At 38.1% G+C, this 27,262-nt stretch overlaps 1 long non-coding RNA gene across 2 annotated transcripts in view; it reads left to right on the top strand.

Moving 5' to 3' along the window:
• LOC110740426 overlaps positions 1-27,262 on the top strand; it is a 58,592-nt gene that overhangs the window by 9,477 nt on the left and 21,853 nt on the right. The window contains exons 3-4 of one of the 2 annotated variants that reach the window (XR_004180094.1): positions 834-1,018; positions 9,878-9,938. This is a non-coding gene — a long non-coding RNA (uncharacterized LOC110740426). Of the gene's footprint in view, positions 1-833; positions 4,033-9,877; positions 9,939-27,262 lie in introns of those variants that run through there. The other variant, XR_002518725.2, reaches the window with a different exon arrangement.

Below are 27,262 nucleotides of genomic sequence, written 5' to 3'. Positions count from 1 at the left end.
GTTTGTTGAATTTAATTAAATGAACCTGGGTTAGAAAAGCAAATATTCTAAAATCTGTGGAGGATACAGAGATAAATAGGATTCAGTTCCAGCTCTCAAAGTTTAAAATCAAGACAGGCTGGTGTATTTGCAACTACTCTAATGTAGTCAGAACGTTACAATAGAGGGAAGAGAAGAAGAGATTGATTGCAGTTTTGATTTTGTTTTTGAGGTAGGTGTGGATTTTGGTCATTTTAAGAAAGCTTTTTATTTTAAATTAATAGATTCACAAGAAGTTGCAAAAATAGCATGGAGAGGTCCCCTGTAGTCATTATCTAGCTTCCCCCAGTGGTACCAGGAAATGGACATTGGTACAATACAATTAACTAGACTCCATACCCTATTGAGTGGTCTTTTAATGTATAGAAATGAGGAAGGGAGGAGACAGAAACTCCAGATTGGGGAAATAGCATTTGGTTGAGGGTCGGTCATGATGCAATTTGGAGTTTTCAAGAAATCTGCTGAAAGGGAGTTTAACAAATAGGCCAAGCTTTCCATTTTACAAATGAGTGATTGAGGCCCAGATAAATTAGACAGCTTGCATATTTAATTTTCTTTCTGTGGCAAGACTTGACACCTAGGTATCAGTCTCCAGGGTCTTAGTCCAGGTATATTCCTCCCCACACTATGTGTTCTTTGATGGAATAAAAACACAATTCTTTTGGAACCTCCATTGAGAGCTCACTCAGTGTACGTTTTTTTATGAGTCCCTAGAGACTAATGCAGAGTCTGCCACATCATAGATGTTCAATAAATATTTATTGAATAGATAAAGCAATGCATTTCATTTTTAGCCTTTAGAATCTGGAAGAGAGATCCACGGAGGACAACGAGAGGATAAATCACACAATTAGCCAACTGCAATGGAAATTCATTACTAAAAGTCAATTTGCAGTTGGGCAAAATGACAGCTGCAAGAAGAAAGTTAGACAAAGAAACACATTTCATTTGAATTCTGATGAATTTAAAATGTACACAGGTAATTAGCCCCATTTCAGCTACACTGCGAAGTAAATCTGTAAATAAAAAGTGTGAGTTTCCAATGTGCAAAATCGTATATCCTCACTCTCTGCATTTTGAACACATGCATCAGACATCCCATCATGAGGACCATTACGGTTTTTAGCTTAATTCCAAGCTTAAAAACAGAATCATTACAGGAATGCTGCTTTTCTTATGAACACTCTACAAGATAGCTTGTTGCCAAATTAAGCTGCACACAGCACTTGTTAACTTAATTAGCAACCTAATGGCTGAACCACAGCCTGACAAAATGCATGTTGCCTTGGATGGAAATTGCAATGAAACTATGGGCACTTTAAGAAAAGCGCAATCCAGGGGGATATTTATTTTCCCTTTTGGACGAAAGGAAAATCTGATTGCCTGGAAAGACCTTTCTCTTCCTATTGAAGCCCAAACAGCTTTACTAGGAGCCAGCACCTTCCACAGATACGAAGCATGCGTTTTTCAAAGGCTACATGCACGCGAGCTCCCAAATGGCTAATGGATATACTTCTGCCTCCGTTAATAGCACACAAAGCAAACTAATTAATTAGAGGACGTACTGAATGAACTCCATTTATCACCAAATGGCTCAAGTGATAAACGAATTATTTAAGAGCTTATTGAAAGCAGGAATCAGGACAGCGATTGCCAAGGATTCAACCCAGTGTATTTGTGAATATCCCTAGATTAGCAGGAGTTTCAAGGCCCCTTGTTAGAGACAGTCATGACATTTGTGATAGAGAATCTGTGTAGGTTGACTTGCCATCAAATCTTAAATTATTGTTGAATTGCTACTCCTCTTCAGAATCCGTTGATGTCTCCCTGATAAAACCCAGGTGTTCTGATTTTTAGAGAACACAAGCTCAAATCTGATATGCCAGCATAAATGGGCATAGCTTTAATCCCAGTGTCACTCTGGTATTTTAAAATGCAAAATTTTCTTTTTTTCAGGCTGCTGTGCATTTTCAGGGAAACACTAACCTACTAGAGAAAGAGCTAAAAGCAATAAATATAAGAGAGAGTGCTAAAAGCAATAAAGATGATTGCAAGTTTTATTTTATACTGAGAATATCTATTTGATGTGGCATATTTACCTAATATATAATGATTAATTTCTATAACAATACCCCTAAAACCCAATACTACATAAGATAAAATAGGTTTCTGTGACTGGTCACTTGCTCCCATTTTCTTCCTTCCTTTCTTTGTCTGAGCCTGTTTTCTCTTATAACCTATCATGTCACTGCATTTTGCCAGGGCCTTAGAAACCTACATTGATTCTTGTCTCATGAAAAAACACTGACCTGGCTGCAGTATATTTTGTTCCACTAAATACTTCGGGGAAGGGAATGCGAACGGAGGCCATCTCTATTGTAAGTGGGTCCCCCGCCATCAGACTAATCCCAGGATTTGTGTGTGAACCTCAGTCTATGTGAAAGGTGGGTGCTTGTCTTGGGAGTCCCATTAGCACATGTTCCTAATCATTTGGGGAGGTGTTTTATGCTGTCTAATTATACAAGTAAGTATGAATGCTTTTGTATATTACAATTGAAAAAAAAAAAGAGTAGACAAGTTGGTTCTTGTATAAGGATGACACAGAAATCTCTTGTGTGCTCCTCCTCCATTTCAGGTCATTATTTTTTACCTCTTGATTTACCAGTTTGAAATTTTACCGACCACCTTTATCCAACATGATGTTGACTCAATTAGCGTGTGGATTCCTTGGTAATAGGGACGATGCCGTTGTAATCTAATTAACTGAGCAGCTGCCATATGCCCAGCACTCTAGAACCTTGAGTTTTTAAAATCAATTAAAAGTTCTCCTACTCCCTCTGTACCCTAAAACTGCACTTGATCATATATATTCTTTAAGTCAATTTTTATTAGCTGAATCAGAGTGATTCTGGGGATGGCAACAGAAGATGTAGCCTGTTAGCCTGTTACCATCAGCCGGCTTTCTTTGAACCATGGGTATGTGGCCAAATGGAATTAGGCCCATGTCATGGTAACATCCATTTAGCTGACGTCTTATTTAAAAACAATTATAATTGATATGCATCATGCTTATGGTACTGTTACAATTGTTTATGTTGATATTAGGGAGAGTGACATTAAGGAGTGAAAATTACTATGGATTAAGGGTCGGTGAATTTGAATCCCATAATTTTGTCACATGTCTATAATTCTGAGATTCTTAAATCTTTAACATTTGATGTCTTCATAAGTCTAGAAAGAATGTCTATGAATCTTCTTAGAATACACTTTCTTATTCATTATTGAGTTTTCATCTTGATTATAATCTTACTTGGCATGTGGTTATGGTGTGAACAATAGAGAAACGTGAAAGAGAGTCTTTAGCTGGGTGGAAAAGAAAAAGAGACACAGCACAAAATCCAGCGTATGCTCCTTCTCATGGTTTCTAGACAGATAACAGTTCACTTCTAAAGGGAGCAATCACAGCTGTGCTCATAACACAGCTCTCTCCCGGAGTCATGTGTGCGACTTACATTAAGTTTTGGGGCTGGACTGTCAACTTCTGAAAGGCTCAGTGTTGCTAGTTTTGTTCATAAGGCTTTGCCTGAACACAGAATGAGTCTCAGTTTCCTACTGCTGTTCAGCAACAGACAAACATCTCCTGAGCTAGGCAGGCTCAGAGAGCCAGGGCTAAGTGGGTATTCAGCATTCCCCTTACATCCTCCTTCCAAAAGAGTGAGTGTGAGTCCCAAGTACATTTTGAATTCATATCTTCTAACATTTCGCCGCTCGCATCAATATATTTTTCTGATTAAATATAAAGAGAGTATATTTGATCACCAGCAGCTTGTAGTTTTTATAGGCCACGGTTACGTGTTCTTTACAAAGATACTTTCGTGTAACTGTTAGAGACTTACAATTTCAATCACATTCTGATATTTTTGTATTTATCATTTGGATACATACTTCCATAGCTTTGCCTTTTATAAATTTGCAAATTGCTATCCTCCCTTACATTTTTTTGCCCTGTTCCAATTATTACACTATTTTCTTTCTTTCCTTCCTTCCTTCCTTCCTCCCTCCCTCCCTCTCTCTCTCTCCCCCCTCTTCCTTCCTTCCTTCTTTTTTTTTTTTTTGAGATGGAGTCTCACTCTTTTGCCCAGGCTGGAGTGCAGTGGCATGATCTCGGCTCACTGCAACCCCTGCCTCCCGGGTTCAAGTGATTCTCCTGCCTCAGGTGCCTGAGTAGCTGGAATTACAGGCACCCACCACCACACCCAGCTAATTTTTGTATTTTTAGTAGAGACAGGGTTTCTCCATATTGGCCAGGCTGGTCTCTATAACTCCTGACCTCGTGATCTGCCCACCTCGACCTCCCAAAGTGATGGGATTATAGGTGTGAGCCACCCCGCCCAGCCTGCACTATTGATTTTTTGCTTTGAACTCATCCGTCTATGCTTGGCTTGGCATTGCTGAGGTTGAGACTCTGTCTACTACGTTTCTGCTTTGCAGGACTTCGCCACTGAAAGGTGCAAGAGGGAGACCATGAAGCTGGAGGAGCCTGCAAACTGAGTTCTTTCCTGTTTGTTTCCTGCTCCTATCAGTGTTATGTTACTACAGTCTTGCAACTTCACCTTGACAGGAGTAGTTATTTGAAGAAGCAGCGGTAACTCCCATTTGGAATGTGTATCACACTGGCTGAACCAGCCTCTGAGACACCAGGCCCAGTTGACCAGTGCCCTCTCCTGAGAGGTCTCATCTCCAACTCCTTGGAGCCAGGGAGCAGCAGGCTCAGCCCTAGATGTGGCAGCTGCTTCCTGCAGGTGCTCCCACCAACATGGCTTGGCATTTTCATGTTCGTTTTACCTTTCTAGTTAATATTATTTATACCTACTTACCTCTGCATATTAGATTCTCTGTTAAAAGAGCTGCTGTGATTTCTGCCTCCTGAGTAGACTGTGACTGACACAGACCATTACTCATTTATCCTGGCACAGCCATTCCTAGGGTTTTTCTTCAAGCCGGTTCTAGAAAATACTTCAAACCATTTTCCATTCTGTTTTTCTGACCTCACAACAAAGGCACCTCAGCTGTTGTTCTAAAGGATTTTGGTAAATGCCTCATGAATGCATGCAGTGAGTTGCAGTCTTTCAACAGAAAAGGTCATACTTGCCTTGCTATCAAGGCTCAGAAGCCACCCACACCTCTAAAGGAAAACGCTCAATGTTGACAACATTTCCACACATTTTGGATTTAGTCATCTTTTGCACAACCTCATTAAATCATAAGACTTGGAAGGAAAATTGAGAAATCATTTAGTTAATTTGTTTGCTTCAGGCGGTACTAAATCTTGATACTTGCATAATTTAGTTTTTGCATCAAAGCTAGACACTAGGCATTCAAAAAATGAGTAGATGAACGAATTCCATGATCTAGACATTATAGATGATAATAACTTAAGAAACTTCTCATGTGGGTATATGACTATTATCCCAAGATATATATTATCCTAAGATATATTAATTTGATCTCCCCATATTATTTAATTTTGATTTTTTTTGAGATAAAATAACACAGAGGGAATCTAGAAAAACCTCATGGGTGGTTGTGTATCTGGTTCTAGCACTAACATCTGGTTGCTATTCCTGCTGGTTTATGGTCATTAGCCTCAGTCCTCATTGTGTCTACTATAGCCTGGCTTGTTTTCTCACTGTGTGTCCTGCCCTGTTATGACTGAAGTGAAATGATCTGAAATTTGGCATAAGATTTGGCGAATGATACTTCTGATAATTCTTAATCTTAGGAGGACATGGCTTCGTGATAAGACTTTCTTATATTTGACTTTTCTCTGCTCCCAATCTGTGAGTCTTTAATTCTATAGTCACCTATGAGTTATCTCCTCAGATCTGTGGTCTAATTCAGGAATTTTTGGTGTTGGATTTCTAGCTAGCTGTCCCACAGACCTAGATTTTTTTTTTTTTTTTTAGACGGAGTTTTGCTCTGTTGCCAGGGTGGAGAGTGCAGGGGCACAATCTCAGCTCACTGCAACCTCTACCTGCCAGGTTCAAATGATTCTCCTGTCTCAGCCTCCCGAGTAGCTGGGACTACAGGCATGTGCCACCACGCCCAGCTAATTTTTGTATTTTTAGTAGAGATGTGGTTTCACCATGCTGGCCAGGATGGTCTCAATTTCTTGACCTTGTGATCCGCCTGACTTGGCCTCCCAAAGTACTGGGATTACAGGCATGAGCCACCGTGCCTGGCCAGGCCTAGAATGTTTTTACTTAATGTAGGAATTCTCCACAGGACACAGAATTCTTATATTCAAGTTGTCACCAAAAACTGGGCTATGCCTTATAACCACAAGTCCCAAATTGGCTTTGCTGACAGCATTGCCCCTTGTTTTGAGGTTCCCAAATGTGATGAGCTTTGACCTGAACCAGCCTTCTTCCAATTCACAAGTTTTTTAGAAATTTGACAATTCCCTCCTTTCTCTGAGTTCTGAAAATTCAGTATCAGTGGCATTCAAATTATTTTGCTCACGTATCTCCTGAATTAATTTTGGAGATCTAGTCACTACTCACACATTTTTAGTTTAGTTTCCTCATAAGTTTTAATAGTTGCAAGAGATATGATTTTAACATGTTGTAAATATTGACATTTTAAAATAGAACTGCTATATCACTTTTTAAAATATATCCAATGCAATTTAAATTCATCATAATTGGATACCCACTGTCATCCATATTAGAAACATTGAACAAGCCCTTCACTGAAAGTCATAAATTATATTTTTGTTCCTTTTCTCGTGAGTTCATATTTTCCCTTTATTTTTCCTATAGAATTTGTTCTTATATATTTCAGTGCTTTAAAGCCTTTTAGTTACTGCCCTGTGGTAGAGTACAAAAGTGGCCCTAAGGCTTTCCCCATCCATTGCCATGTGACTTTGTGCTACCTTCCCATTTTGACTCTGAGATTAATCTGTGACTTGCTTTGGCCAATGTGATGTTGGCAAATGTGAGATGAGCAGAGGCTTAGGAAGCTCTTGAATGATTGGACTTGCCCTCTCTATTATGCTTCTGCCAGAGTTAGTCTCTTAAAGAATAAAAGGTACCTGAAGCAGAGCTGAGTGTCCCCAGCTGTCTGAGCCTAGATCAGTCAACATCCAGGCATCACAGAGGGACGAGCAAGACCAGCCAACACAAGCAGAATCACCAAGCCAAACTCCAGCTGCTCCAAATGAGCAAATAGATCCTTACTGCTTTATGATACTGTTTTTATGTAAAGCATGCTTGTATGTAAAATCTAACTGATTTTCTCTACCATGCTTTTCTATAAAGATTTTTTTTCTGTAAGCATGTTGTAAATATGCTTAAAAATTTTAATGTTAAAAATGTTTAAAATTTAAAAAAATTCTTTATGTTTATCAATTCTATTATTAGTATTCAGTTAATCCAAATAATTCAAATATATTTTAAAATTGGATGCATATTCATTAAATAAAAAGGTAAAACTTTACTGAAAATCCATCCATTATGAGAGAGATGAGGAATTTTTTCCAATTATTTCAAGAATTCATAGTTGAATATTACGTACTACTGAATTAAAAAAAAAGCTAATGATCAAATTTATTCATTTAAAAATGTTTACAGATATAAATGTCCAAAAATCTTGTCCACACACGTAAGTTTATGAGAAAAGAAGTTGTTTTATAACAATGTCATTCATTTGTTTTGTCTTCCTTGATTATATACCAAATTTAACACAATGATCTATAACCAAAGGTATTTTTAATGGTTGAGTAGTTGACAGCACCATAGACCATACTTGAATTATTACCAAAACCTAAAGACTAGATAATCATCTGGTTTACAAGATAAATATTTAAATCCAGTTAGGTAGAGATATTCACTCTCTCAACAGATAGACCAAGAATGACAATTGTCTCTTTATTTTGTGTCCCATACTTTTTACATCCAGGGCAATGCACTAAAGAATATGTTCTTATTTTGTAAAATGGAAGGACTATTGTCTAAAGAGAGGGAGTGAGTCCTCAGGCAAATCAAATTTTGGAAGGAGTACATCTGGAAGTTGAACATCTGGAAATTAATTTCACTTAAAATAAACCTTCAAATATTGCTAACCTTGGAAAACATATGTATTCTCTTAGGGGAAAGCACACCCTGGTGTTTGGTTTACTGCTCTTACACAGAGCCAGAGAGGTGAAGCTGGTTCTGGGTTCACTCACCCGGACCCCAAGTCAACCATTTGTCCTCTTCCATTTCCACAGCAGTTGGATGTAATGCTGGGAATTTAGGTCTCTTCTGGCAAGTTTTCACTCCTCCCAGGCTATGACTGAGAAAAAGGGATATCAGGCTGATGTCCTTAGATTCACTTAAACTTGTCTGGCAATTTTCATTCTATTCCAATTAGGAATTAATCATTGGTTGTAGTCATGATCTTTCCACTTCAAATCTCCTGTCCTTTCTCTCCACTCTATCTCCCCACCCCAGACCCAGAAGAGTTGTTTTGTCTGTTTTTTTCTGAGATGTCTTAGTTCAGGCTGCTGTAACAAATTACCATAGACTGGGTAACTTAAACAATGGAAATTTATTTCTCACAGTTCTGCAGTCCAAGATCAACGAATAGTGTGATTATGGTAAGAGTCCTTGTCATGGTTTATACTGGGTGTCAACTTGATTGGATTGAAGGATACAAAGTATTGATCCTGGGTGTGTCTGTGAGAGTGTTGCCAAAGGAGATTAATATCTGAGTCAGTGGACTGGGAAAGGCAGACCTACGCTTAATCTGGGTGGGCACAATCTAATCAGCTGCCAATGCGGTTAGAATATAAGCAGGCAGAAAAATGTGAAGAGAGAGACTGGCCTAGCCTCCCAGCCTACATCTTTCTCCCATGCTGGATGTTTCCTGCCCTCGAACATCAGACTCCAAGTTCTTCAGTTTTGGGACTCGGACTGGCTCTCCTTGCTCCTCAGCTTGCCGACGGCCCATTGTGGGACCTTGTGATCATGTGAGTTAACACTTAATAAACTCCGCTTTATATGTATATGTATATATGTATCTATTCCATTAGTTCTGTCCCTCTAGAGAACCCTAATACAATCTTCTTCTGGTTTTGTAGATGGCCTTCTTCTTGCTGTGTCCTCAGGTGACAGAGAGCAGAAAAAGAGGAAACCAGCTCTCTCGTGTCTCTTTGCATGAAGGCACTAATCTCATCATAAGGGTTTTACCCTCATCACCGAATTACCTTCCAAAGGACTCATTTCCAAACAGAAGCATCACATTAGGAATAGGGTTTCCACATACAAATTTTGAGTGGACACAAGCATTCAGTTCATAGCCTGTGGGTTGGACTTTTCTCTTTAACATAAATACCCTGTGTTTTTTTCTTGTATTTCAAGGTTGATTCTTTGGGTAACCCGCCAATATTTGTTCTTAATATGAAAATTAAGAGTCCTCTCTTAAAAGACTGGGAGTAAAAATCTATGATTTCCTGAAAGTCTGGAAAAGGCTGGACTAACCTCACTGCTATGGTTGTACCCATCTTCCTTTTTGGCGGTGTTAGTATAAGCTTCATGGATATATTATTTTATTTGTGTGAAATACCTGAAGGAAGAATATAAAATCACACACAAAACCAAATAACAAAACCTACACTATACCAAGAAAGATGAGAAAGTTACGTGATATTCCAAAACACTCTCCATATTACTATAAGCTTTAATTATACTAAAGTGTTTCCACTGAATTTTGACCTATGAGGTCATGAGTGTATATTTTGTATTCAGGAACATGTTCTGCTTAATTATGTACTCATAACCATGCTTCCTGTCCCTAGGACCCCACAGTGAGGCTGCCTGGGCAATTTTCAGTGCACTGACTAGAGTAGCAGAAAGCAGGTAAGAGGATGCCAAATATATACACTTAAGTGGTTTTCTATCAGCCACAGAATAAAGTCCAAATTCCTTACTGTGGTACCCACATTCTCCCTTAATATATTTCATTTGGCTCTTCTATAAAAACTAAATCGGACATAGACCATATATTCAACCTCTCTCGTTTGTTTCTTTAAAGCCTTCTACTATAGCTAGGCAAATCTGTTCTGAAACTCTTAAATGAGGTGCATGTCCATTTCATCATCAAGAATATTTGCCTCCATTTTTTTTGTGATACATCTTTTCAGGTTAGATTAAATTCCATATCTTGAAATCTTTGTTCATCACTCAAACCAATGTTGTTTCTTTTAAACTCCAACTGTTTTCATTGCCTTTACAATTTCCTAGGAATTTAAATTTATTACCTATGGTATTATTCATATTTTTATTATTTTGTCCAGTCTTCCAACTAAAGAGCAAGTTTCTTGAGAGGCCAGAAAACATGTTTTATGATTCTTTGAACCCACATTATTATACAATGAGTTGTACACATGTGTCATATTGGGTGTCATTAAATGTCCAAAGCCCTTTCACAATCCATGCCTCATTGTTAACATATAATATTGCCTTAAGTTTCTCAGAAACAAAATTTTGCATTAATCATAGGGGATCTTATTAACATGTTAGCTTCCTATAGCTACACATCTGCCTACCCTTGTTCTTGCCTCCCTACTGCTAGCCATCAAAGAAACTGATGTTTGAGCTTTACCCAAGAAAAATTTAATTAGAATCTCTGAGCATAGGCCTTGGAAATTAGAATTGTAAAGAAGCCTCTCATGATTGATAACCAGCATTTTCAATCTCTAGAATAGATTCTAGCCTCTCCCATCTTGAAGACAGTATTTCTTTTTCTAGTACCTTCATCCTACTTCTGTATCGATTCTTTCCTTCAGCTTACTCAGTTGCTAATTTTTCCCCAAGCCCAAACAATCCAAACAAAAACGCTTGATTCTTGCTCTCATCTCTCATGTTATAGTTTTAGTACATGTTTTCCTTTCATAGATTACTTTTGGAAAATGCATTCAGATAAGCTACCGCAAGTCCAGGTCCGATCAGGAGATAGAAACCACACAGTAGGTTAAACAGGAGGAATTTAATACAAAGAATTACTGACTAGGATAAAAGAGTAAAATAAAAAAAAAAAAAACTCTATATGATATCCTGAGAGAAAGTGCCTTAAAAAGGACAATTTGGGGCTGGGTGCAGTGGCTCATGTCTATAATCCCAGCACTTTGTGAGGCCAAGGCAGGTGGATCACGAAGTCAGGAGTTTGAAACTAGTCTGACCAACATGGTGAAATGCTATCTCTACTAAAAATATAAAAATTAGCCGGGCATGGTGGTGCATGCCTGTAATCCCAGCTACTCGGGAGGCTGAGGCAGGAGAATCGCTTGAACCCAGGAGGCAGAGGTTGCGGTGAGCCGAAATTGTGCCATTGTACTCCAGCCTGGGTGACAGAGTGAGACTCCATCTCAAAACAACAACAAAAAACAAACAAACAAAAACACCACCACCAACAAAAGCAACATAAGGACCATTTGGAAGAAGTTCAGATTTCTCTAGAAGAAATATAGTTTATTCCATCAGATAGCAAAGAAGTTTGCTTCTTTAGTCAGAGCTAGTCTGGAGTTACTGGGTGAGCAATTACCCACTGTGGTAGGAAGAATAAAGGCCCCCTGAAGATGTCCACATCTTAATTCCCATAACCTGTGAATTTGTTAACATACATGGCAAAAAGCACTTGCAGATGTGATGAAATTAAGAACCATGAGATGGAGAAATTATGTGGATTTTTCTGGATGGAGCCATTATAATAACATTCTTAAGTAGTGCCGCTTTCTCACCTGTAGCTAGAGAGAGCTGACTATAGGAGAATTGTCAGAGAGATGCAACCTTGCTGCTTTTGAAGAGAAAGGAGCCAGGAGCCAAGGAATGTGGGAAGGTTCCAGAAGCTAGAAAAGGCAAGAAAAGGGATTCTACCTACAGATTGCAGACAGGGAAATCAGCCCTGTTGCCATCTTGATTTCAGTCTAGTGAGACATGTTGGATTTCAACTTGCAGAAGTTTAGGATAGTAAATTTGTGTTTCAGACCACTAAGTTTGTGGTAATTTGTTACAGTTGGAATAGAAAACAAATACATCCACTCCTCAGAGTACAGGAGGGAGCAGGTAGCGGACCGGCAACTGGTGGCAAAGTGTGCTGTGGGAGTTCTGGAGCTGGTGATGCTGGGAGATGCTCAGAGAAGAGGACTCTGGTTTCTAGGTAGAGGGGGCAACAGAGAGGTTACCTCTAGGCTGAAGCTGCGAAGTCTCATAGGGACCACAGTTGGGGCCTGTGGTTGGGTAGGCTTCACTGGATGCCTTCAGGTGCACATAGCCCACTTCTGGCTCCCGGAGAAAGAGGATGGGAGAGCCCTTTCGTTTTGCAGTGTTTCTCCAGTGCACTTTACTGAAAAGCAAAACATCACGCTCACTTGAAAGGAGACACAATTAAAGGAATTATGTTGTTTATCACAGAGCATATATTAAAAGGTATATTTGGATCTGAGAGGCAATAAAATAACTGACATATATTCTAACTCCAAATTAGGCTATCCTTTTATTATAGCCCATGATTTTCTGACATTATTCCTCATTCTCCTCCCATGTCTGAGTGATTATTCATATTTTCCTTCCAGGGATCTTTTTTATTCTTCTATGTCTTTAACTCCTCCTCAGCTCTCTACTCACTTTACATTCTGTTTTTGGGTGAACATGTTCAAATCTACAGATGTGAATTCATTAAACAGTAGATGGTGTTAATTCCCAATCTGTCCTCCCCCTGGATTTCTCAACTCTGTTGCCGGGCCCTTCCTGGGCATACATCACAGGAACCACAAGATGCCATGGCCCAAACTGAATTCATTATCTTCCCTAGCTCTTCTTCGCATCTTCACATAGTACATATTGATGGGTAACACTAGCATTCCAAACTGCAAGTCAGAAACCTGTGCATGATCTTTTGTTTGTTTTTTGTTTGTTTTTATTATACTTTAAGTTCTGGGATACATGTGTAGAATGTGCAGGTTTGTTACAGAGGTATACACATGCTACGGTGGTTTGCTTCACCCATCGACTCATCATCGACATTAGATATTTCTCCTAATGCTATCCCTCCCCTAGCCCCCCATCCCCTGACAGGCCCTGGTGTGTAATCTTTACTCTTTCTCTCACATGCCCTGCAATCAATTCTTAACAAATATCACCACGTTGAATACAATTTCTGAATGCATCTAAAGTCCAGTCACTTCTACTATTCTCCTTTCCTTAGTTGAAGCAGGATTTTCCCCCTGTCTGGAACACTGCAGTGGATTCCAGGTGATCACTAGCTCTTCAAAGGACTGGTCTTTCTGGCTTCCTATCTATCCATGCTCTAAAACAAATAGTGGGCTGGGCGTGGTGCCTCACGCCTGTAATCCCAACACTTTGGGAGGCAAAAGCAGGCAGATCACCTGAGGTCAGGAGTTCGAGACCAGCCTGGGCAACATGGTGTAACACTGTCTCTATTAAAAATAGAAAAATGAGCCAGGTGTGGTGGTGTGTGCCTGTGATTCCAGCTACCCGGGAGGCTGAGGCGGGAGAATCACTGAAACCCAGGAGGCAGAGGCTGCAGTGAGCCAAGAGTATGCCACTGCGCTCCAGCCTGGGTGACAGAGCAAGACTCCATCTCAAAAAAACAAAAAACAAAACAAACAAACAAACAACAACAACAACAAAGTGGAATTCTGCTCACAGTGACCTATAGCATATAATCACTTCTCAACACAGGAAGTGCTTTACAGAGATTTCTGTAGAGGTAAAGGAGACCACTGATGGAGAAGTGTTTGACTTCTGCCTTTAGAATGGATTAAATTCAGCTAGAAGGTGACATGGAAAATAAATGGGAAGAAGAGAATTACAGTTGGTACTTTTTTCCAGCTAGATTAGTATATTTACATGAAAATGCAATGTGTGCTTTTAAAAAAATTAACCCATATTTGGAGTCTTTGAGTGACTGAAGACTGAAGTAACTAATTAAAGGGTATTGATAGAGCAAGGAGATTTTTTAACTGGAAAACCTTTCTTAAACCTACATACTCACCTGCATCTGCCTCTTCCTCTCGTGCTGTTCTAATTGATGTCACGTGCCTCCTGTCAAAAGGAAATCCTTTCATGTATGCTTAAGATCTCACCCGATCCGGCCTTCTGAGGTGTGCTCTCTGTGTGTTTTCTTCTCCCTAATACAAAACCTTCACCATCCTCTGTACTTCAACTTTCCCTGGTCATTTAAACACACTTTAATATCTTTGACATCTTACATCCACTCCCTTGGGCCTCTCCTTCCATCATAGTCCCTGAAAAGAGTTGCACACATACACATTCCTCATTTCCTCACCAGCATTTCACTTTTCAAAGATTTCTGTTTGGTTTCTGTCTCCGACACCTCACCAAAACTGTTCTTGCAAATGTAACAAAACAATTTCATGGTATCAAACCCTATGGACATTTCTCAATTGTTTTTGATGTTTCAGTCAATTTTCCACATATTTCCTCTTTCTACCTCCCTTTAAAGCTGCTTCTTCTAGATTCCTTTGCTAAAATCGTCTTCTCTAATGGAAATGTTGGCCATCTTTGAGGCTTATTTCTGGGTCGGCTTCCTTCGTCACATACTTCCACCTTAAATGACTCATCTGTGTCTTTGTCTTCAAAAACCATGTGCTAAGAACTCCTGGGAATTTTCTCTCTCAGGATTGCAGGCGTCCAGGTATGAGCCCAAACTATAGACAGTTGGGTCTGAAGGAAAAGGACAGATGGAGAAGCATGATGAAAGATGAGTCAGCCTGATTTCATTTCTCATTACTTCGAACCAAAGCTAAATTTTGGAGAAACTAGCTAAATTTTAGTTCAGAGCTTTAAAAATCTCAGAGAAATGAATATTCATTTAGATAAAAAGTATCTATCTCCCCCATTGCATCATACACCCTTTGTAAGATACCTTAATTTATCCTATAAATGTGCCCAATGTATTTTTTGAACTGGAGATTGAACATTTTAGAAGATCTATAAATATTTTTTTTTGGATAAGGCATTGCAAATTTAAGTGTGCCTGAGCTGCCCTTGTGAACCATTTTTCCCTGGGTAAATCTTCAGGCCTCCCTCCAAACAAGTCTCACAGTTATCTCCTAATTTAATTCATTGATAATATTGTTAAGGCAGGAATTAGGAAACTTTGAAAATACTGTTTTTAAACTTATGCCATAACTCATACAATTTTCCTGTATGCTGTCACAAGTAATGTGCTTATTGGCTAGGTCAGTACAATTGATGTCTAGTTGGCAAGGCATTTTACAACAACACTTGTATTTCAGTAAGACTTGAATATTATTGTACTTTTAGAGTCATCAGGTTTAAACGAATTGTGACTGAAAATTAAATGTTTTAATTGGCTTGCTATAATACTGGGTGAAATCGTATTTTTATATTGATGAAAGTGACATGAAGTAGTAGTAAGACCTCAATCAAAATCATAATCATTTCCTTAACACTATGGTGTCTTAATTAGCATTGGAACAAATTTTACTTTTTGCAAAATTGCTTCTTTGTATCTGAGATCTGTATGTGAGATTACTTCATGGTGAGAAATGGTGTGGCAGCCATTCTGATGTTCACAGCTATTCCTTCTTTGTAGTAACTCCTTTATTTTTTTATACTAACATTTGTTAAGTCCAAATAAACAGGCCATTCGCCACTTGACATTATCATATTGTCACATAACTTTTCAATTCTTTCATAAATAATAATGCAAATTCATTAGCTTCTTTTTGTGCCTTATTTTTGACTATTTCCCACAATTTTTCATTGAAATAGTATTTTATGAGAACATCTGCCATTGTTGGAAACATTTTTCCGTTATTTAACGTATTAGTGCTTGCTGTAGGATTAGCTGTTCATTCACTGATTCAGTCATACTTCTTGACATTAGTGGACAAATACCAGTTTTGTCTATGTATTAGAAGCCTTGACTGGGATTGATAATGAATTAACTTTATCAGTGACATACCTAGAGATATCATATTTGTCTCAAATCTTGTCTTGTCAATCACTTTTCTACTATTTTAAAAATTAAAGCTACAACATAACATTTCCTGAGCAGGCATATCTGATATCAACAGTAACACCATTCACTGACCACCTCTGTCTGCAGGCCATTAAGATTCATAATCACCTTTTTTTTAAAAAAAATTATTTCCTGAGATGGAGTTTCACACTTGTCACCCAGGCTGGACTGCAGTGGCGCGATCTCGGCTCATTGTAACCTCTGCCTCCCGGGTTAAAGCGATTCTCCTGCCTCAGCCTCCGGCGCAGCTGGAATTACAGGTGTCTGCCACCACACTCAGATAATTTTTGTATTTTTAGTAGAGACAGTTTTCGCCATGTTGGTCAGGCTGGTCTCAAACTCCTGACCTCAGGTAATCTGCCTGCTTTGGCCTCCCAGAGTGCTGGGATTATGGGTGTGAGCCACCGCGTCTGGCCCACAATCAACTTTAATGCTTATGTCAAGTGTGTATGTTCAATGTAATAATGTTGTGACTCAAAGAGGCTAAATCACTTAGCAAAAGTCTCTAAAAAATGTAAGTGGCAAAACAGACTCAAAATTATGATTGAACCTAAAACAACAATCTTTCCGTTTCTTTTATGACTTCCTTTATCTACATTTTGAAACTTCTTATTACCATTTATAGCTGACATTGATTGGTGGCAGTAACTTCAAAGTAATGGTGAGAGAAGTTTTGCTACCATAGTTGACTCTTTGTTGTATGTTCTAGACTTTATTCTCCTAGTTTTCTGCAATTTTGTCTTCTCCTATATTAAAGATTTTATGTCTCCTTTTAATGAAATATGTGATTTCTTAATATAATAGCTAATTGTAAGAGACAGAAAATATCCCAAATATAAACTTTTGATTCATGTAAAGGATTTATTCTGTCTACATAAAATTGTCATTCTCCTGTCAAATATTTTTTTTTTTTCTGAAATTGGTTGTTTTTGAGTTTGTGTTTTTTTCAGATTCAGACAGTATGAAAGCATAGATCCAAAGTTGTCTTCTCAATTGAATAAAAAATGGTGAAACGGAAGATACATATCTTTGTTATACTTCGTTATTCTATGTTGGTATCAAAATGCCTAGAATATGATGTTGCCTGTATTCTGAGACTCCTTCCCTTTGTGACTCTGCCTGGCCAGCCAACTTTTACAATAACCCTAGCTTCAGATCTCACCACCTCTTCCTTCCATCAAACCTTGACCTGTTGTGTGCTACAAACACTGACACCTCAGCAATGACCAGTATGCCTGGCACTCATATCTTGGATTCTTTTTTTTTTTTTTTTAATTTATTTATTATTATTATACTTTAAGTTGTAGGGTACATGTGCATAATGTGCAGGTTTGTTACATATGTATACTTGTGCCATGTTGCTGTGCTGCACCCATCAACTCGTCATTTACATCAGGTATAACTCCCAATGCAATCCCTCCCCCCTCCCCCCTCCCCATGATAGGCCCCGGTGTGTGATGTTCCCCTTCCTGAGTCCAAGTGATCTCATTGTTCAGTTCCCACCTATGAGTGAGAACATGCGGTGTTTGGTTTTCAGTTCTTGTGATAGTTTGCTAAGAATGATGGTTTCCAGCTGCATCCATGTCCCTACAAAGGACACAAACTCATCCTTTTTTATGGCTGCATAGTATTCCATGGTGTATATGTGCCACATTTTCTTAATCCAATCTGTCACTGATGGACATTTGGGTTGATTCCAAGTCTTTGCTATTGTGAATAGTGCCGCAATAAACATACGTGTGCATGTGTCTTTATAGCAGCATAATTTACAATCCTTTGGGTATATACCCAGTAATGGGATGGCTGGGTCATATGGTACATCTAGTTCTAGATCCTTGAGGAATCGCCATACTGTTTTCCATAATGGTTGAACTAGTTTACAATCCCACCAACAGTGTAAAAGCATTCCTATTTCTCCACATCCTCTCCAGCACGTGTTCTTTCCTGACTTTTTAATGATTGCCATTCTAACTGGTGTGAGATGGTATCTCATTGTGGTTTTGATTTGCATTTCTCTGATGGCCAGTGATGATGAGCATTTTTTCATGTGTCTGTTGGCTGTATGAATGTCTTCTTTTGAGAAGTGTCTGTTCATATCCTTTGCCCACTTTTTGATGGGGTTGTTTGTTTTTTTCTTGTAAATTTGTTTGAGTTCTTTGTAGGTTCTGGATATTAGCCCTTTGTCAGATGAGTAGATTGCAAAAATTTTCTCCCATTCTGTATATTGCCTGTTCACTCTGATGGTAGTTTCTTTTGCTGTGCAGAAGCTCTTTAGTTTAATGAGATCCCATTTGTCAATTTTGGCTTTTGCTGCCGTTGCTTTTGGTGTTTTAGACATGAAGTCTTTGCCCATGCCTATGTCCTGAATGGTACTACCTAGGTTTTCCTCTAGGATTTTTATGGTATTAGGTCTAACATTTAAGTCTCTAATCCATCTTGAATTAATTTTCGTATAAGGAGTAAGGAAAGGATCCAGTTTCAGCTTTCTACTTATGGCTAGCCAATTTTCCCAGCACCATTTATTAAATAGGGAATCCTTTCCCCATTTCTTGTTTCTCTCAGGTTTGTCAAAGATCAGATGGCTGTAGATGTGTGGTATTATTTCTGAGGACTCTGTTTAGGACCTCTTCAAGGAGAACTACAAACCACTGCTCAGTGAAATAAAAGAGGACACAAACAAATGGAAGAACATACTATGCTCATGGATAGGAAGAATCAATATCGTGAAAATGGCCATACTGCCCAAGGTAATTTATAGATTCAATGCCATCCCCATCAAGCTACCAATGAGTTTCTTCACAGAATTGGAAAAAACTGCTTTAAAGTTCATATGGAACCAAAAAAGACCCCGCATCTCCAAGACATATCTTGGATTCTAAATATAATTCCCCACTAGAAGAAGCCTAAGGTCTTTGAAAATATGGCTGATTCTACAACTAGGGCAAGGAATTTTCATCTCAAACCAGGAAAGAAGGGAGATGAATATGATGATATCACTCTGATTAGGCTGCACTATATGGCAAAGGTAAAGACATTTTGCAGATGTGATGAAGATCCTAAGTCAGTCGACTTTAAGTCAATCAAAAAGAGGATTTTCTTAGTTGAGGCTTTTAAACAAGGGTCTGTCAGAGACATACTTATGCTGACTTTGAGCACATGTAGACATCTAGAGGAAGAAAAACTGAGAAACCCTAAGTTGAAAAATTCTCAGCTATCTCAAAAACTCAGGGAATAATGGAGTTTTGAGCAGGTAAAGTTAAAAAATCATGTTTAACAACCACTGTATTTAGTAGGAACCTCAGAATAGTCAATCTATAATAGTAGGGCTAAATTAACCTTAGGCCAGGAGTTGGCAAACTACAGTCTATAGGTCCAATGTGGTCTTTCACCTGTTTTTCTTAGAATTTTAATGGAACACAGCTGCTCTCATTTTTTTTATGTGGTATCTGTTGCTGTTTTCAAGCTACAATGGCAGAATTAAGTAGTTGCAACAGAAACAGTATGACCAACAAGGCCTAAAGTATTTACTATCTTGCCTTTATGGAAAATGTTTGCCAACCCCTGCCCTAAAGCAAAGGCTAGTTAAATGAACCCTAACAAATATAAAAAAAGAATCTCAAAAAAGATTAGGCTGTTCTACAAGTAACTTAACTTCATGCTAAACAAAGTCCAATAATCTTCAAATGAAAAATCACAGGATCTAGACCCTCGACAATGTAAAATCAAAAAAGTCTAATATCAAATAAAAACTGCTAGATATTCAAAGAAGCAAAATGTGACCAATAATCAGAAAGAAAAAATTCAGTAGAAACAGATCCAGAAATGACAAGAGATGATTGGAATCAGCAAGCAAGGACTATTACATCTGCTTTAAATACGCTCAAGGATATAAAGGAAATTATGAACATAGTGGGAGAGATACTAAAGTTATAAAAAGGAGAATGAACTGAATACATAAAATTGAAAAAAGAGAAAATTTATGAATTAGGTTAAGACATTAGATATTGCTGAAAAAAGTATTAATGAACTTGAAGACATAGAAACTTTAAGACCTGATGCACAGAGGGAAAAAAAAAAGCTGAAAATAATCAGAGGCAATAATCTGAGGAACAATGCTAAGTTGTCTAACATACTTATTAATTGTAGTTCCAGAAGGAAAAGAAGATGGGGAAACCGCACCTGGCTGAAACAGGAAAAAATATTTTAAGAGATAATTATCAATTTTAAAAAAATTTGCTGAAATATATAAAGCCACTGGTTCAGGAAGTTTAACAAATCAAGTAGGAAAAACACAAAGACAGATGCATTAAGGCATATAATAATCAAATTAATGAAAACCAATGATAAACAATCTTAAAAACAGCCAAACAAAATAAGACACAGTACATAAGAAGAATAGATTCCACAGATTTCTCAACATGTTACCAAGACACCAGGGGTTCAGTCTGGGTCCTGATCCTTACCACACAAAAAGCCAATGACTGAGACAATGAGTAATGTCAAGGAAGAAGGCTTTAATCAGGTGCTGCAGTAAAGGAGATGGAAGATCAGTCTCAAGTCCATCACCCTGACCCACTAAAACTAGGGGTTTATATAGCAGGGAAGAAATGCAACAATGTATAAGAAAACAGGAACTAGGGAGGGGCAAGGAAACAATCATGATGAATGATGCTTTCTGCATCTCATTGTCTGGATGTGGTGACCTGGTGAGTTTCAGTTATTTGATACTTTTTGATTACTTGATACTTTTTGAGAGAACTAAGGGATTCTTTCCTGAGGAAGGAACTCGGGTAAAACAAATATAAATTGGCCTGGTGCAGTGGCTCACGCCTGTAATCCCAACACTTTGGGAGGCTGAGGCAGGTGGATCACCTGGGTCAGGAGTTCGAGACCAGCCTGGTCAACATGGTGAAACCCTGTCTCTATTAAAAGTACAAAAATTAGCCAGGCATAGTGGTGGGTGCCTGTAATCCCAGCTACTCAGGTGGCTGAGGCAGGGGAATAGCTTGAACTCGGGAAGCGGCCGTTGTGGTGAGCTAAGATTGTGCCACTGCACTCCAGCCTGGGCGACAAGAGTAAGACTCTGTCTCAAAAAAAAAAAAAAAAAAAAAAATTGTGTGTATATATATGTGTGTGTGTGTGTGTGTGTGTGTGTATGTATGTATGTTTTAAGTTTAAGACCAGGAAGGTTAATTTCTGTATATCCAAAAACAACTGTCTATTGGACCGCTGGGTTGATTTCAAACAGAAACTGTGAAAACCAGAATTGAGTGGAATGACATCCACAAAGTGCTAACAGAAAACAAATTGTCAGTCTAGAATTATAAACTTGGGAAAAATATATTTTTAAAACGAGGGTGAAATAAAAACATTTTCAGACTAACAAAAGTTGACTGAATTGGTGGCAAGCAGACTTGTTTTAAAATAAATATAGAAAAAAATCCAGACTGAAAGTAATATCAGATGGAAGTGTGGATTTATACATGAAGAGTTTTGGAAATAGTAACTGTGTACATAAATATAAAATAATGTTATCTAATGTTAAATTTTATTTAAAAGATTAAAAAGATCAACTCAAGATGGATTAAAGACTTAAATATAATACCTGAAAAATATAAAAATACTAGAAGAAAACTTAGAGAAAACTCTTCTGGACATTGGTCTGTGCAAAGAATTCATGATTAAGACTTCAAAAGCACAAACAACAAAAACAAAAATAGACAAATGGGACTTAATTAAACTAAAAAAGCTTGTGCACAGCAAAAGAAATAACACAGTGAACAGACAACCTGCAGAATGGGAGAAAATATTTCAAACTATACATCTGACAAGAGATTAATATCCAGAATCTACAAAAATCTCACACAACTCAGTAACAACCACCACCACCAAATTAACCCATTAAAAAAAAAAAGAAAAGAACACTAACAAAACAGACATTTTTCAAAAGAAGACATATAAATGGCCAAAAAGCATATGGAAAAATGCTCAACATCATTAATCATCAGAGAAATGCAATTAAAACTGCAATGAGATACCATCTCCCACCAGTCAAAATGGTTATTATTAAAAATTCAAAAAACAACAGAGGTTGGCGAGGATGCAGAGGCAAAGAAATGCTTATACAATGTTGATGGGAAAGTAAGTTAGTAAAACCTCTATGGAAAACAGTATGAAGCTTTCTCAAAAGGATCTCCCATTCAATCCAGCAATCCCACTACTGGGTCTCAAAAAGATACCTGGAGACTTCAACACCCCACTGTCAACATTAGACAGATCAACGAGAGAGAAAGTTAAGAAGGATATCCAGGAATTGAACTCATCTCTGTAGCAAGCAGACCTAATAGACATCGACAGAACTCTCCACCCCAAATCAACAGAATATACATTCTACTCAGCACCACATCACACTTATTCCAAAATTAACCACATCATTGGGAGTGAAGCACTCCTCAGCAAATGTACAAGAACAGAAATTATAACAAACAGTCTCTCAGACCACAGTGAAATCAAACTAGAACTCAAGACTAAGAAACTCAATCGAAACCTCTCAACTACATGGAAACTGAATAACCTGCTCCTGAATGACTACTGGGTACATAACGAAATGAAGGCAGAAATAAAGATGTTCTTTGAAACCAATGAGAACAAAGATACAACATACCAGAATCTCTGGGACACATTTAAAGCAGTGTGTAGAGGGAAATTTATAGCACTAAATGCACACAAGAGAAAGCAGGAAAGATCTAAAATTGACAGAGAAAGCAGGAAAGATCTAAAATTGACACTCTAACATCACAATTAAAAGAACTAGAGAAGCAAGAACAAACACATTCAAAAGCTAGCCAAGGCAAGAAATAACTAAGATCAGAGCAGAACTGAAGGAGATAGAGACACAAAAAACCCTCCAAAAAATCAATGAATCCAGAAGTTGGTTTTTTGAAAAGGTCAACAAAATTGATAGACCACTAGGAAGACTAATAAAGAAGAAAAGAGAGAAGAATCAAATAGACGCAATAAAAAATGATAACGGGGATATCACCACCGACCCCCTAGAAATACAAACTACCATCAGAGAATACTATAAACACCTCTACGCAAATAAACTAGAAAATCTAGAAGAAATGGATAATTTCCTGGACACGTACACTCTCCCAAGACTAAACCAGGAAGAAGCTGAATTCCTGAATAGACCAATAGCAGGCTCTGAAATTGAGGCAATAATTAATAGTCTACCAATGAAAAAAAGTCCAGGACCAGATGGATTCACAGCTGAATTCTACCAGAGGTACAAGGAGGAGCTGGTACCATTCCTTCTGAAACTATTCCAATCAATAGAAAAAGAGGGAGTCCTCCCTAACTCATTTTATGAGGCCAACATCATCCTGATAACAAAGCCTGGCAGAAACACAACAAAAAAAGAGAATTTTAGACCAATATCCCTGATGCACATTGATGCAAAAATCCTCAATAAAATACTGGCAAACCGGATCCAGCAGCACATCAAAAAGCTTATCCACCATGATCAAGTAGGCTTCATCCCTGGAATGCAAGGCTGGTTCAACATACACAAGTCAATAACTTAATCCAGCATATAAACAGAACCAAAGACAAGAACCACATGATTATCTCAATAGATGCAGAAAAGGCTTTTGACAAAATTCAACAGCCCTTCATGCTAAAAACGCTCAATAAATTCGGTATTGATGGAATGTATCTCAAAATCATAAGAGCTATTTATGACAAACCCACAGCCAATATCATACTGAATGGGCAAAAACTGGAAAAATTCCCTTTGAAAACTGGCACAACACAGGGATGCCCTCTCTCACCACTCCTGTTCAACATAGTGGTGGAAGTTCTGGCTAAGGCAATCAGGCAAGAGAAAGAAATCAAGGGTATTCAGTTAGGAAAAGAAGAAGTCAAATTGTCCCTGTTTGCAGATGACATGATTGTATATTTCGAAAACCCCATTATCTCAGCCTAAAATCTCCTTAAGCTGATAAGAAACTTCAGCAAAGTCTCAGGATACAAAGTTAATGTGCAAAAATCACAAGCATTCTTATACACCAGTAACAGACAAACAGAGAGCCAAATCAGGAATGAACTTCCATTCACAATTGCTTCAAAGAGAATAAAATACCTAGGAATCCAACTTACAAGGGATGTAAAGGACCTCTTCAAGGAGAACTACAAACCACTGCTCAGTGAAATAAAAGAGGACACAAACAAATGGAAGAACATACCATGCTCATGGATAGGAAGAATCAATATCGTGAAAATGGCCATACTGCCCAAGGTTATTTATAGATTCAATGCCATCCCCATCAAGCTACCAATGAGTTTCTTCACAGAATTGGAAAAAACTGCTTTAAAGTTCATATGGAACCAAAAAAGAGCCCGCATCTCCAAGACAATCCTAAGTCAAAAGGACAAAGCTGGAGGCATCACGCTACCTGACTTCAAACTATACTACAAGGCTACAGTAACCAAAACAGCATGGTACTGGTACCAAAACAGAGATATAGACCCATGGAACAGAACAGAGTCCTCAGAAATAATACTACACATCTACAGCCATCTGATCTTTGACAAACCTGAGAAAAACAAGAAATGGGGAAAGGATTTCCTATTTAATAAATGGTGCTGGGAAAATTGGCTAGCCATAAGTAGAAAGCTGAAACTGGATCCTTTCCTTACTCCTTATACGAAAATTAATTCAAGATGGATTAAAGACTTAAATGTTAGACCTAATACTATAAAAACCCTAGAAGAAAACCTAGGTAATATCATTCAGGACATAGGCATGGGCAAGGACTTCATGTCTAAAACACCAAAAGCAATGGCAAGAAAAGCCAAAATTGACAAATGGGATCTCATTAAACTAAAGAGCTTCTGCACAGCAAAAGAAACTACCATCAGAGTGAACAGGCAACCTACAGAATGGGAGAAAATTTTTGCAATCTACTCATCTGACAAAAGGGCTAATATCCAGAACCTACAAAGAACTCAAACAAATTTACAAGAAAAAAACAAACAACCCCATCGAAAAGTGGGCAAAGGATATGAACAGACAGTTCTCAAAAGAAGATATTCATGCAGCCAACAGACACATGAAAAAATGCTCATCATCACTAGCCATCAGAGAAATGCAAATCAAAACCACAATGAGATACCATCTCACACCAGTTAGAATGGCGATCATTAAAAAGTCAGGAAACAACAGGTGCTGGAGAGGATGTGGAGAAATAGGAACGCTTTTACACTGTTGGTGGGATTGTAAACTAGTTCAACCATTATGGAAAACAGTATGGCGATTCCTCAGGGATCTAGAACTAGAAGTACCATATGACCCAGCCATCCCATTACTGGGTATATACCCAAAGGATTATAAATCATGCTGCTATAAAGACACATGCACACGTATGTTTATTGCGGCACTATTCACAATAGCAAACACTTGGAATCAACCCAAATGTCCATCAGTGACAGACTGGATTAAGAAAATGTGGCACATATACACCATGGAATACTATGCAGCCATAAAAAAGGATGAGTTTGTGTCCTTTGTAGGGACATGGATGCAGCTGGAAACCATCATTCTTAGCAAACTATCGCAAGAACAGAAAACCAAACACCGCATGTTCTCACTCATAGGTGGGAAGTGAACAATGAGATCACTTGGAGTCGTGAAGGGGAACATCACACACTGGGGCCTATCACGGGTGGGGTGGGGGGAGGGATCGCATTGGGAGTTATACCTGATGTAAATGATGAGTTGATGGGTGCAGCATGCCAACATGGCACAGGTATACATAGGTAACAAACCTGCACGTTATCCACATGTACCCTAGAACTTAAAGTATAATAATAAAAAAAAACAAATAAATAAAAAAAATTAAATTAAAAAAAAAAAAGATACCTGCATTAGTATTTTCACTGTAGCACTATTCACAATAGCAAAGATCTGGAATCAACGTAAGTGTCCATTAACAGATGATTGGATAAAGAAAATGTGGTATAAGTATGTACATACAATGAAATAAAACTCAGCTATAAAAAAGAAAAATCATATCTTCTGTAGCAACGTGGATGGAACTGGAGGCCGTTATCTTAAGAGAAATAACTCAGAAACAGAAAGTCAAATATCACAAGTTCTCACTTGTAACTGGGAGTAAATAATGTGTACAAGTGCACATAGAGTGTAGAATAATAGACACTGGCAATTCGGAAGGGTGGGAGAATGGGAGGAGTATGAGAGATAAGAAATGACTTATTAAATGCAATGTACAGTATCTGCCTGATGGTTACACTAAAGCCCAGATTCCACCAGTATGCAATATGTCCATGTAACTATATACTCTCCTGCATTCCATAATTTACCTTTTGTGTATCCCAATGAGAAATTCAACTGTAAATTATATCCTCTCAAACTTTCCAAGTTCATACTGAAGATTTTAAATCTTACTTCCCACTTCATACCACTTACAATTAGTTTGTCTTTTAATCACGCACTTCTTGCACTATTTTTGTTTGTCTTTAAATTTTTATTTATTTATTTATTTATTTGTTTGTTTATTTATTTATTATTTATTATTGAATTTTATTTTATTTTTTGAGACGGAGTCTCACTCTGTTGCCCAGGCTACAGTGCAATGGTGTGATCTCAGTTCACTGCAACCTTCACCTCCCAGGTTCAAGCAATTCTCATGCCTCAGCCTCCTGAGTAACTAGTATTACAGGCACCCACAACCACACCCAGCTAAGTTTTTGTATTTTTTGTAGAGGCAAGGTTTCATCACGTTGGCCAGGCTGTTTTTAAACTCCTGACTTCAGGTGATCCGCCTGCCTCGGCCTCCCGAAGTGCTGGGATTACAGGAGTTAGCTACTGCACCCAGCCCAAATTCTTATAAAATAGATGTTTCTTTTAACTTTTCATGTAGCCATAAGTTTCTGGGTATCAAAAATGCCCTGTTCGATTTCATATCCCTTATGGTGATTGCTTTGTAATAGATGATGTACAGTTTAAGGACTTCCTTTATTGTAGGCAGGTTTTTGGCTAAAACAACAATTTCAGACAAAAACTAGAGAGGCTAGCACTACATTATTAAGGGCAGATTTTTAAAATGAACTTATGACCTTTAATTTAAAA

Source organism: Papio anubis, chromosome 19 (genome assembly GCF_008728515.1).
Source record: "Papio anubis isolate 15944 chromosome 19, Panubis1.0, whole genome shotgun sequence".
NCBI classification, from domain to species: domain Eukaryota; kingdom Metazoa; phylum Chordata; class Mammalia; order Primates; family Cercopithecidae; genus Papio; species Papio anubis.
Note: the sequence above shows the minus strand (reverse complement) of the source record. Positions and strands in the feature narration are given on the sequence as shown.